The sequence below is a fragment of the Curcuma longa genome, unplaced genomic scaffold (genome assembly GCF_044706935.1).
Source record: "Curcuma longa cultivar G26 ecotype Majalengka, Jawa Barat unplaced genomic scaffold, ITB_CL_G26_1.1 contig_19037, whole genome shotgun sequence".
NCBI classification, from domain to species: domain Eukaryota; kingdom Viridiplantae; phylum Streptophyta; class Magnoliopsida; order Zingiberales; family Zingiberaceae; genus Curcuma; species Curcuma longa.
Genome location: NW_027430980.1, coordinates 32,507 through 44,389, shown reverse-complemented (window position 1 = coordinate 44,389; position 11,883 = coordinate 32,507). Strand labels below are relative to the sequence as shown.

The 11,883-nt window shown below is 36.7% G+C and overlaps 1 pseudogene; it reads right to left on the bottom strand.

The window, feature by feature from the left end:
- Positions 1 to 2,359: 2,359 nt before the first annotated feature.
- On the bottom strand, positions 2,360 to 4,201 carry LOC141817013 (myb family transcription factor IPN2-like; annotated as a pseudogene).
- Positions 4,202 to 11,883: the final 7,682 nt, after the last annotated feature.

The following is an 11,883-nucleotide window of genomic DNA, read 5'->3' as shown; positions in this document are numbered from 1 at the left end:
CTTAAAATCTTAAATTTAACATAAACATAAAAGGGAAAATAATTTTTTCCCGACTCTATAAAATTGTTATATGTTTTTCCTTTTCAATTTTAAATCCTTTAAATTTATATAGTAATTTTAGACAAATTTACTATGTGGATCGAATTAGTCTAAATTCATAAACAAACACTAGCTCTTATGCATTTTTAAATCCTACAAAGGCATTATATGCGTTAGCTCCTTCTTCAATTTTGAACATTTTAAAATCATATAACAATTTTAAACAACAGTTGAACTAATCTAATTCCAGAAACAATATTGGCCAAACTGAGTTGCAGTGTTGGGTTATAACTTTTGAGATTGAATCATGAGATCTATATTTTTTTATTAGGTGTAATCCGTAACGGCTCAATGTTAAATCCAAAAAAATATCATTTAATTTTTTTTTCAAAAATTTCAAATAATTTTAATCTTTTTATTAAGGTTATTTTTATCTTTTGTATAGTTAGAGATTTGAAAGTACTATTTAAATTAAATATTTGTTTAGTAGATGTTAGGATGTTATCTTTGAGTTAAATTTATTCAGCTATAAATTAAAGAAGAATTCTGTGTTTGACGATTGCTTATGTGTCTTCTTTGAACAATTTCCATTAGAATTATTGAAGAGCAGAAACTAATTATATCTCTATATCGATGCGTGTGTGTCTCTTAGCTTTGAACTTGCTAGGTTCATATATTTTTCAAGAGTATATATAATTACTTTCTTTCAGCAAATCCAGTACTACTGAAGAATCTACAACGTAACTATATATATATATATATATTTATGTGACTTATTCAAAAAGTTTGCCTTTCTTTAAGAATAGACTGCTTTAATTTGCCCTTTAGGTTAATTAAAATACTTTCAGTATATATAAATTTCACAACTAGGTTATTCAATTTCTAAAGTGCTTTGATTTGGCCAAAGGCTGCAGGTAGATGAAGAAACTAAGATATGATGACAATGATGATAAAGTTGAGTTAGATACACAGAAAGAAAGAGATAATGAGCCTCTCCGGGAAGCTTCTCTTCTTTGCAGCAGCAGCAGCACATCAGCTACTTTAACTCAAGACTCCGGCCGGAGAAGAAAAGGCAGAAGCATAAATGCACCTTGGATACTGCAACTACTCCACACCCCACACAAGAAATATTGCGAGGAAGCTTCGTTAGCTAGCTACTTTGCTTTCTTCAGAGCTACAAATGGATAGGACAGGACGATTCTGATGGATGGATTTGTAATAATACAAATGGATATAGGACGTTTATGAACAGATTTAATTAAATAATGTTCAGTTTAATAATATTTATTTAATTATAAAAATATACAAAATAAAATAAATTTTAATATTAGTGTATATATATACTCGATCGATTTGTTAATATTATTAATTAATTATCCTATGAATAATTTATATAAATTTTAATTATTAAAAATTATATATATAGATTTATTAATAATTTTATAGATTTTTTATGTTCCTTTTAAATCTAATATTAAAAATAAAAATAAAAAGTTTATGAATAAAAGAAAATTAACTTAAATTAATTTTAAGAATAAAAATATAAACAATTGAGCTCGATTAAAATTTTGAATAATATTTATAAATAATATTTATAAATAAACTTAAATTTGACTTGAGTTTTATGAAAATTTTAATAAATAAATTTAAACAAATACGGTTAAATTTGATTTTTACTTGCTCTTTTAATCTTAGCTTTAATTGTCTCCTAAGGTAGATATGATAGTAAAAAATCATATATTTTTTTAAATAATCAAAATTCAAAATCTAAGTTATATATATATATATATATATATATATATATATATATATATGCGGTATTTGAATAACTATTGATGTTAGGTTATCACATAAGTCATCTCATTTTTTGAATGTAAGACCGGATCATTCATTTCAAAATTAATTGGTGTAAACTAGATACCTAATATAAAAAAATATAGAAATATTTTATACCTTGCCCACGGTGATACGAAAATGCTTAGTAAAATACTCAAGTATTTATGAATGAAATCGTACTCGAATGAGATATTTTTAATAGAATGAAAAATTTAAAATTCTTTAGCAAATTAAAGGGAATCCATGATCCCACATGATCAGTCCCATGATTATCTGTGAGAAAGTAAATCGAAAAATTGTAGTTGATCACTACGGGAATGGTATTACTTCAACTTCGTCGAGATTCGATTTTATCCATTTCAATAAATCTATCTCATAGTAATTAACTCAATCATGATCCGAGGATAAAAATAGTCGCACCTCCGCAAATGAAGTGAAACAGATATGTACATATATGTTAGGTTACAGTACGTAGTGAAAGCTTGCTTCTAGTGAAACGAAGACTCATACATCCTCTTGAAACTCTTGCTCTCAAAAGAAACACCAAATAATAATGTCCTCGTACGATATTTAAGATCAGAAAGTGTAATGATATTTAGGAATCCCTGTGATCTCCTTGTTCATCTTTAACCTGCAGTACTGGACGAAGTTACCTCCTATTAATTAACATGGCGTTAATGCCTTCCACGGAAAGAGGATGATCTCGCAATGGCGATGGTCTATTCATCTTCGCCGGTCCCTCGAGCACTAACTTGTCGTCGGCGTTTGAGATCGTTGGTTTTGCCTCGTAGCCGCCGTCGATCACCGGGTGCAACAATGCCGATGTTCCGAAACTGATCGTCTCGAGGCGACCCTTCTTGTTTCCCTACTCGAAGGCTGTCGTCCTCGGCCTCATCGTCCCAAATGAACGGGCTCTTCTCGCTGGCCATGATCTTCTTGCCGATTAGGGCAGGGCTAGCAGTCAAGTAGAGGCCATGATCAGGAGGAGGAGGATGGTGAATGCTTTCCAAGTGCACTTGGTGCAAGTTATCGAGTTGCAGGTCTCCGCCGCCAAAAAGTTGCAGGTCCTGCTGGAAGCCCATGGAGGCAGCCGCCATGTCGTGGACGAACCCTAGCTGCTCTCCTGCTGCCTCCATGCCTTGATCTGCTGCCAGTGTTTGATATGCTTTCTCCAGTATGCTTTGCATGTACTTTCCTTGGGCTTCGATCCTGATCTGTAGATGTTTCTGAACCTGCAGCAAAAATCATTCAAAAATATTAATTCTTCCCATTTCTCTAAAACAAGTAGAGAAAAAATATATTTATATGCATTGCCTCTAATTGTTCATGCAATCTCCTATGGACTTCCATCTGCATCCTGTGAGCTTCTGTGCCATGCAAACCACTGATATGCAATCCATTAATAATAATCTCCATCAACTTAATTAATAAACAACACATATATATACAACTCACTCATTCATGCTTCGACCCATTATTCGGGATGAAGAGGCTGTATTTCTTTGTAGATCCATTAATGCTGCTTTAATTCAATCAAAAACTTGTTTGTAAATTAACAATATATAGATAGATAGATAGATAGATAGATAGTATGCTTACCTTCCTTGAGTGAATGATCGTTGAATTCTCTATGTGGCTGCTTCCCGAGCCTGAATTTCTGCATCAAAATTAAAATTTGAAAACTAGTTTTTGATCTTCGATCGTATCGAGATATTGATGATTATAGTTAGCTACCTGAAGGTGGCTCTTGAGATGATAGAGAGTAAGACCTTTGACACCCATCACCCTCATGATCGTCTTAGGCGTGGCCTCTGTGTGTAGAGACAATAATCATAAGAAGCTAGAGGAGATTAACAGTGCTTGTAATTAGAGAAGTACTGTCTGGGCCGCCGAGCTGGGTGACGGCGTCGACGAAGCGGTCGTGGAGCTCGGCCGTCCACCGGAGGCGAGGCTTGGGGTCGGTGGTGAGGACGAGGCCGGAGTCGCCTTGGACGCACATGGGAGCCCTCTCGTGCGAAGCGGAATTCATAGGGGTGGACGGAGGCTTCCTGGAAGCCGCAGGGAACATTCCTAATTAATTGGTACTTCTCTTTGCTCCTTTCCCTCTCTCTGGTTCTCCTCCCTCAGCCGCCGCCGCCGCCGCCGCTGAGGAATTCTTGGAAGAGATTCAAGAACAAATCAAAAGTAGGAATAGGGTTCGATTTCTGATCAGGAGATAGATATTGAAAGACCTCTCATGGAAAGAAGCCATTAAAAGCCATTAATTCGTGGATCATGAGCTCTCTCTCTCCCCCTCCAACTCTTAAGTTCTTCTTCTTCTTCTTCTTGATGGCTCTCAATCAACTTTTGGAAAAACAACCAAGTTTTTTTCAAGAATTGGTTGTTCTAATGCATATGATTAATTATTTATGTAACTTTGATGGAACAACACATGCATATATTAAAACATTCCTCTGTAATTTAATTAGTCAAAGTGACTACTTTGACAGCAAGAGGCGGGCCCAAATAAAGGAGAGGAAAAGAAGACGAGATGAGCAAGAACAATATAAAGCTCTCTTCGTGGAGGGAAATCTATGCGATTTGTTCTAATATTCCACCAGGGGAATTAGATGCTTTCTTGTTTGTCAGTTCACTGTGGATTCTTCTTCGTATTTTGATTAGATTAATCTTTTTTTCTTAAAAAAATAGTACAAGGGTTTTTTGGGATGAAGAGTTTTATTTATTATGATTTGATCAACAAAGTTGTCAGTAAAGGTCTTGTGTTTGTCATTATAAATCAGTAGTTTTTGTTTAAAAAAATTCTTGTTTGAATTATTGTACTAAACTAAACAAGTTAGATTTGCTCATAGATTTCATGTTGGATCCTTTAGGCCATTTTTGGTCGAACTCAAACACAAGATTTTATCCCAAATTAGTCACATTTGGAGATGACATAATGTTAAAAAATATTGCTTATATTTATAAGTAAAAATATTTTTCCTTATTTAATTGGAGTAGCCTATATAGGTAGATAGACCATATGTATACGATCACACTAGGTTGATTAGACGACAATAGGTTCGACTTGTTAGCCCCCAATTGACCCGAACTCATTTGACATGCATGTCTGACTCATCTCGCTCATTTGAAATGAAATAATTAACATTCCTACTGAAACTAAGTATTGATTGCTTTACATGGTCCGAGCATAATGACTATCCACTTAGAGTGACTGACCCATTCAAACTAAGGCATGTCTGATCAACCCATTGGTCTACTAACGCGCGTGTCCCGTGCAATTTGGAATAAAGAAACCATAGAAATGGCCTATTCCTCTCGGTGTGCTAAGTTGTCGCGATGACAATGAGTAATATTTAGTATAATTCGCGAGGCATGCGAGGCATTTAGGGAAACTCAAAGTAGCCATGATCGATGAATTTAAGCTCGTTTATAAAAAAGAATGTTAGTTATAGACTTGATCATGAACTCATGGTGATTGGTATTGCAATGGGCAAAGATACATTAGGCAATGGTTTATTAGGCTACAATATGCTTCTGTCCCTCCATTTTCCATCTAATGAAACAGAGGGAAAGAAGTGCTAGGAAACTCCTTCCCTAGCCTCATTTCCTTAGACCTTTCCACCCAAGGAAACACATTCTGAAAATCAATTTTTTCAGAGGAAGTAATATAATTAAGTAATTTGTAGTTTTCTCATGCAAAAGTTTCCTGCCTTCCTTCCTTCAACTTGTTCTTCCTTTTTGTTGTTCTCTGCAATGGCATCAGGCCTTGCAATGGAAGCTTTGCATTCTTAAATAAGCCCAGCTCATTGTTTAAATTGAGCTGGGCCGAGTGTATTTTAAATAATTTATCACTTTATCCAATAATATATATATATATACCAAATAAATTAAAACCATTAATGCTCTCAAACATGTTTCTGATCAAAACAATTTATACCGCAACACTTTTAGAAGTTGTAATGAGTTATCTAATCTGTCTTTTTTTTTTTTCAAGTATTCAATTTGTTATGGGTTGATATAACTTGACCTAGAATGTCAAATTCTGTTCTGATTGGAAATGACACATCGGATAGAAGGCTTGACTCCTTAGCTGATTAATTAGCTTGGTCACACACCCTGGCTCCACATCTGAATTCCACACTCACGCTCCCTACCCTAGCAAGGTGGTCGAGCTCCAACTCGACAACTAGCTTGATTCTGACTATTCGTCTCGGCAACCAGCTTAACTCAAAACCCAACACCCGACTGCTCCACTTGGATTTAGCACCAAGCTCTGAGTTCGGGCCTTCCAACCAAGTTTCACTCGGCCTTAAGTTCCAGCTTGGACCGCGCCCCGACTCCTAGTCTCGGACAGCCTCAGCCTGGACTCTCTTTGTCGCTTGAGCTCCCCGCCCCATGCTCTACTTAATACTCAACTGACTTTGCTCTCGTCACCCCATCATTTAGCTTGTCAGGCCGCCGCTAGAAAGACACATGCAATGATATAATATTTGATGTAGTTCGCTTGTTGAGACAGTATGATTTATGACAACAGGGTTGATGTCGTATCAGACATGGGCGATACAACGCGGCGGCGATGGGATATTCTTCTTACCTCTGATAGGATATCTCTACTGATGTGTCATTCCCTTTATCAAAAATGGGACATCTTTTCACCTAGTAATCCTATATAATAACTCCTCCTAGCATCGGTGCAAGTACGTTAGAATCGCAAACATACTTCTTTCTCCTTTCCTAGTCCTTCTTCATCCTCTCCGGGCAATTATCTAACTTGAGCGTCAGAGTGACTGGGCCAAGACACCCTTGGCCTCCGTTCTCACTCTCTTTCTTCTCCTTGTAGCTTGGCAACGCGTGAGATCCTGGTGTCTTTCTCCTCGAAACCGTTCCTTGGCGATGCATGAGATCTTGGTGTCTTTCTCCTCAAAACCGTTCATGGATACTGCGTGACTCTGTCAACATACAAGTCAGGTGTCCAATGACTCATCCGAAGACGATTTCAAACAGGAACACAGTTCTTACAATCCGATTAATCATTGAAGTGATCGGTTTAGCCCCATAAAAGTTTCCCATGGGCTGCTAGAGTAAATCAAAAAGCACAGATGGATCATAATGGACGGTCCAACATCACAATCTTTTTTTTTTAAAATTTCCAAAAGTAGCATGCTTTAAATGAGATATAATCAGAATCTAGCAAAGGTCGTCGTTGCAACTCTGCACAGCAAGTTTCACACTGCATTACTTCCTGAAAAATGCTCATAGAGTAGGATCAGTGAAGTGCTAGTGAGAGGCAGACAGAGCATCAGGTCTACCGTTATTACAGTTAATCAGCAGGAGCTCTGAAAGGAAATGAATAAAAAAAAATAGAAAAAACAGAAATTGGTAGCTCTGTTTGCATGTAAACCTAGAAATCATCAAGAGTGGAATTGGAGTGGGAGACCAATGGTCAAAGTGGTGTACAATGATAGGGATCTGAACCTCTGCACCCTTCTTTCTTTTCTCCTGCAACACAAAAGAGAAAGGGGCAAAACAAAGGTGAGGCCCAACAGAAGCAGCAGCAATGGCAGCAGGCAGGCTTGTCCTCTCACCACCACCACCATTATTGTACAGTGCCCCAATCCAAAGCAAATGAACTGTCTCACCATCAACTCTTCTCAGTAATGCATGAAGAGGGTCAAAAGGGTTCGAGAGGCAAGAGGACATGTGGAGGACTGCAGGTGGATGAGAAACTGGGGTCAGGCAAGGGATGGGAGATTCTGCAGGTGTATATATGAGGGAGCTAAATGCTACAAACACTCGAATCACACACACATCTATCGACTAAGACTGATCATCCCAATCATGCAAAGAAGTCGATCGATCTCGGTTAAGAACAGTCAAATGAAGCTGCATGAATTATGGCGTGGACTTATCTGGCATGCACGCAGGGAGACAGGCCAGGAAGTCCAGAGTTTCAGATAAGTCTCTTTTTTGTTCATGAATTTAGATATGGACCACGTTCTATGGCATGAAAGCTGATGCAAGGCTTCATCTTTAGCGAGCCCTAAAGCGAGAAGGGTCACTGTGGAGGGGCACCAGTCAAAGCGAGGACGTCCTTGCACCCATTGAAAAAGAAAGAAACAACATGGCGAAGTATCTACGTATCCGTACGCTTGGAAACTGTCTTGATTCCTAAAGTGTTTGTTTCGATTAAATACCGTAGATGGTCAAGCCATCAGTCAATAAATTGTCTGACGAAGATGATTTTGAGATCGGATGAAGGGAAAAGGGTCAGCGACAACGTCGAGCAAATCTGCACCTAAAACACACTCGAAGAAAGAGGTTAGGTTGACGCCAAAAATCCCGGCAAACCAATACGACGTTCAAGTTAGGGTTTTGATAAAGACAAAAAATCAAGAGCAAGTAGTGAGAATAGTGAGAGTTTCAGAGAGCGGACCTCTTGCATAATGGTGAGTTATCTTTTTTATAACCTGCATTAGGGTTTCGTATGCAGTGCCGGCTCAAGGCATAGGCCTTTAAAGGCCTAAGCCTAGGGCTCCCATTGTTATTAAAAAAATTTGTTTTAATGATTTTTTTATATCAATTGAACAATGTGTTCGTTTCGCGAGATCACGGTGTTTCGATTTTTGCAAAATCACATCATGCCTGTATGACTACGTATGAGAATTTGATGTCGTTTCATGCATTTGATGCACTGTTCACGCCTGCATGCATAAGAAGTTGTTGTATGCATGAGAATTAATACATGGCTGAATTGATACATCATTCTAAAAATAATATCTTAATAAAGTCTTATTTACATTCAATAATATCTCAAAAAAATTAAATAATCTAGCCGTTTTATCAATTGAAAAAATTTTATTAATAAAATTTAAATATAAAAATTTAATTAATAATTTTACATCTTAAAAGGCTAGAAAATTAAATTTTATATAAAAAATTATTTTTAAATTAATATTTTAGTTAAAAAATATTTTAAATCCGCTGTTGTTGGTCCCAAATCCGAATGAAAAAGGATGAAAAAAATTTTATATTTTAAAAAAATATATTAATGGTCTAAAAAAAATTTTAGCATAGGGCCTCATAAAATCTTGAAACGGCCCTATTCGTATGTAGGGTCGGCTAACATACGCCTTGGGCCGCCACCTCGACAACACTTTCCTTCTGTCCCCTCCACTTTTGGCTGTATGTGTAGGGAAGGCGCATAGGCGAAGATCGGGTCTGACACCAATATCTTCCTCTTGGCAGTATGTGCAAGCCACGAGATTAGAAGGAGAGGCCACGTATAACGGCTTGATATGTCTTTTATGCGGTGGCGCAGAAAGGAAGGGTGTCATAAGGAACCATACTTGTATTATTTACAGACAAATCCTTCTTCGAACAGCGGCACCTAAGGAGTATTAGAGACAGTGTGCAGAAGTGGGGTTGGCTGAGACGAGGACAGCCGAGACAAGACTATCCGAGACGGTATCGACCGAGAGGAGCCGCTGGCCGAGACGGGATAGTGGCCGAGATGGAGTCAGCCGAGAAGAGTCGTTAGTTGGCCGAGACAGATCGGTGGTCGAGACGGCGTCCATCGAAAGGAGCCGCTGGCCGAGACAGGAGTAGCTGCTGGCTAAGACTAGTCGGAGATAGGGGTAAAAAGTCCTGAGGACTCATGCTGGACCTCAACCAGAACTTTGACTTTTGGAAAACTGGGAAGAGAGTCACGTCATCTGTCTTAACAATCCGCATCATTGTTGTTGCATGGCCACGTACTGCGCTGCGATCATCTAATCTACAACGCAACTACTCGACTCTGCCATTAACTTTATCGTCTTGTGTTTTTCTAATCAGTGAGTGATGAAGAACCCTAAGAGGCTATAGGATTAATGCTCCACGGCTAGTTGCTGCAGTGTCACTCTAGATCTTAATTACTGCAAAGTGATGATCTCGAACGTGAGATTGCATGAAGAGTAGTAGGTAGGTGTACCTACCGGTTGATGGCTAGTGACCAGATATTGTGTTATATGTGTGTAACAAGTACTGTCTTATTCTGCAAAAAGTGGAATCTGTCACCTTAGCAGTTTTACACAATCGATCCCCCGACCATTTATGAGGAGGTAAATCGAGAAACTGCAATTGATCACGACGCAGGAGGATATTACCTGGCTTCACCAGGATTCGAACCCTTGCCCTCTTCTGCAAGTCTGCTGCGTCGTAACCAACTCAGCTATGTCTCGGAGGCAACAAGTACTGCCCTAGGACAATGATATGCTGGTAAGTGTTGGATAAATTGATTTCCTAATCGCATTATTTTAGAACATCAATAAACTCGTATATAAGAAAATAAACTCGTATAATGCATTATTTTAGAACATCAATAAGTCACTAGCTATATCAGTTTCTACCTTTATTCTTTTTATCTTCACCCTCCATGGTTGTCTTCACACTCCATGCATATGTTAAAGTCTACATGTTAAAGGAATCAAAAATTTTATGTGATAGTAACCTTTCTAAGTATTATTTGAAAATATGTTCTAAACGCCTATGTTACAACATGGAAGAATTATCGTTGGTCAAATTGCATTTCATACTTATTTTATGCAGGGTTACGTTGTCATTAGTAGGATTTAAAATGTTTAATGTATACAGTTTATCAATCAAGGATAACATAATTATGTTGTCATTAGTAGGATTTAAAGTGTTTAATTTATACAGCTTATCAATCAAAGAATCATAGTCAATCAACACTAAATTAAGGAAAATATTGAAAATTTCATTTTTAAATGAACAAAAATAATCATATCTGTCCAAACAATAAATAGAAATTAAGTTTCATCCAAAAGACGGTATATAAAATATATTATCCAAATCCAGAAAAATATTGATTCTTAAATGTGAGTAGTAGCACTAATGTATATCCACCAAGTGTCATTAGACTCAATCACTAAGTTGTCTTCTGAACTGATAAAGTTAAAAAGTTTACCTTTCTTACCGTGTCAGTTGACGTATTTTAGACCGTGCTTTTTTATGACCTTCTATTTTAGAATAAATAAAGAGAATCCTTATTTTGTTTATTTTGCTATTTATGCCCATGAAATCCAGATTCTACAATTTGTTTATTTTTATTTTTGTTATTAGTCTTTTTTTGCATAAACCCTGATGAGTGAATGTAAAATGAATATTTTCAGATGTATCTCGTCTCAGTCTCTTCTTCTCTTGCACATATTAAGCAATAAACTCATTCAATGCTTATTGCTCCTTTTGAGTATTATAAGATATCTTCAAAAAACTGAACTATGCAAGCAGATATATCAAGATAAAATACATTAACATATTCTCTTTCATCTCGAGTTGTAGTGTCTTTAGTCTTGTAGCGAGATTAGACATCTACATGATGTACTTGTAAATGTTACCATTTCCATTGTACCACATGTACACAAACTTCGATAGAAGTTTCGTTGTCTTGACCTTTTCATTTGATGTGAATTAGTCTATTAATTGCTTTATAAAATATTTCACATCCTCTTCTTAAGTTGTTGACCCCTTTAGTGGTTCCAAAATTGAGAGCATCATGATGCTCGGACTCATGCTATTTGATCGCTCCCATTTATCAAAGTCAGTCCTCTGTCCTACAATACCAGCACTAGTAAGAGGTGTGAGGCGATTGTGTCTCAATGCATAGTCTAAATCCATGCAACCTAAAAATATAGTAATATATTCTTTCCTATGGTAAAGTTTGATCCAGTAAGTGTGGGGATGTTACTCATGTTAGCATTATAGATTGCACTAAAAATGAAAATGAGAAATTTATCGTAAGCTTACGATTAAAGCCAAAAACATTCATAGATATAAGTAAGAAGTTATGCAATAAAAATTATGCATATAGATGAGCTCTCAATGAGATATTAAATATAATATTATATTTTAATCTTTGAACTAAAATGCAAGTTGTTACTGATATTCTCTATTATAGCTCAAACCTTAGTTGGTCACGCAATATGTCTTTCTATGGACTGACATATTATG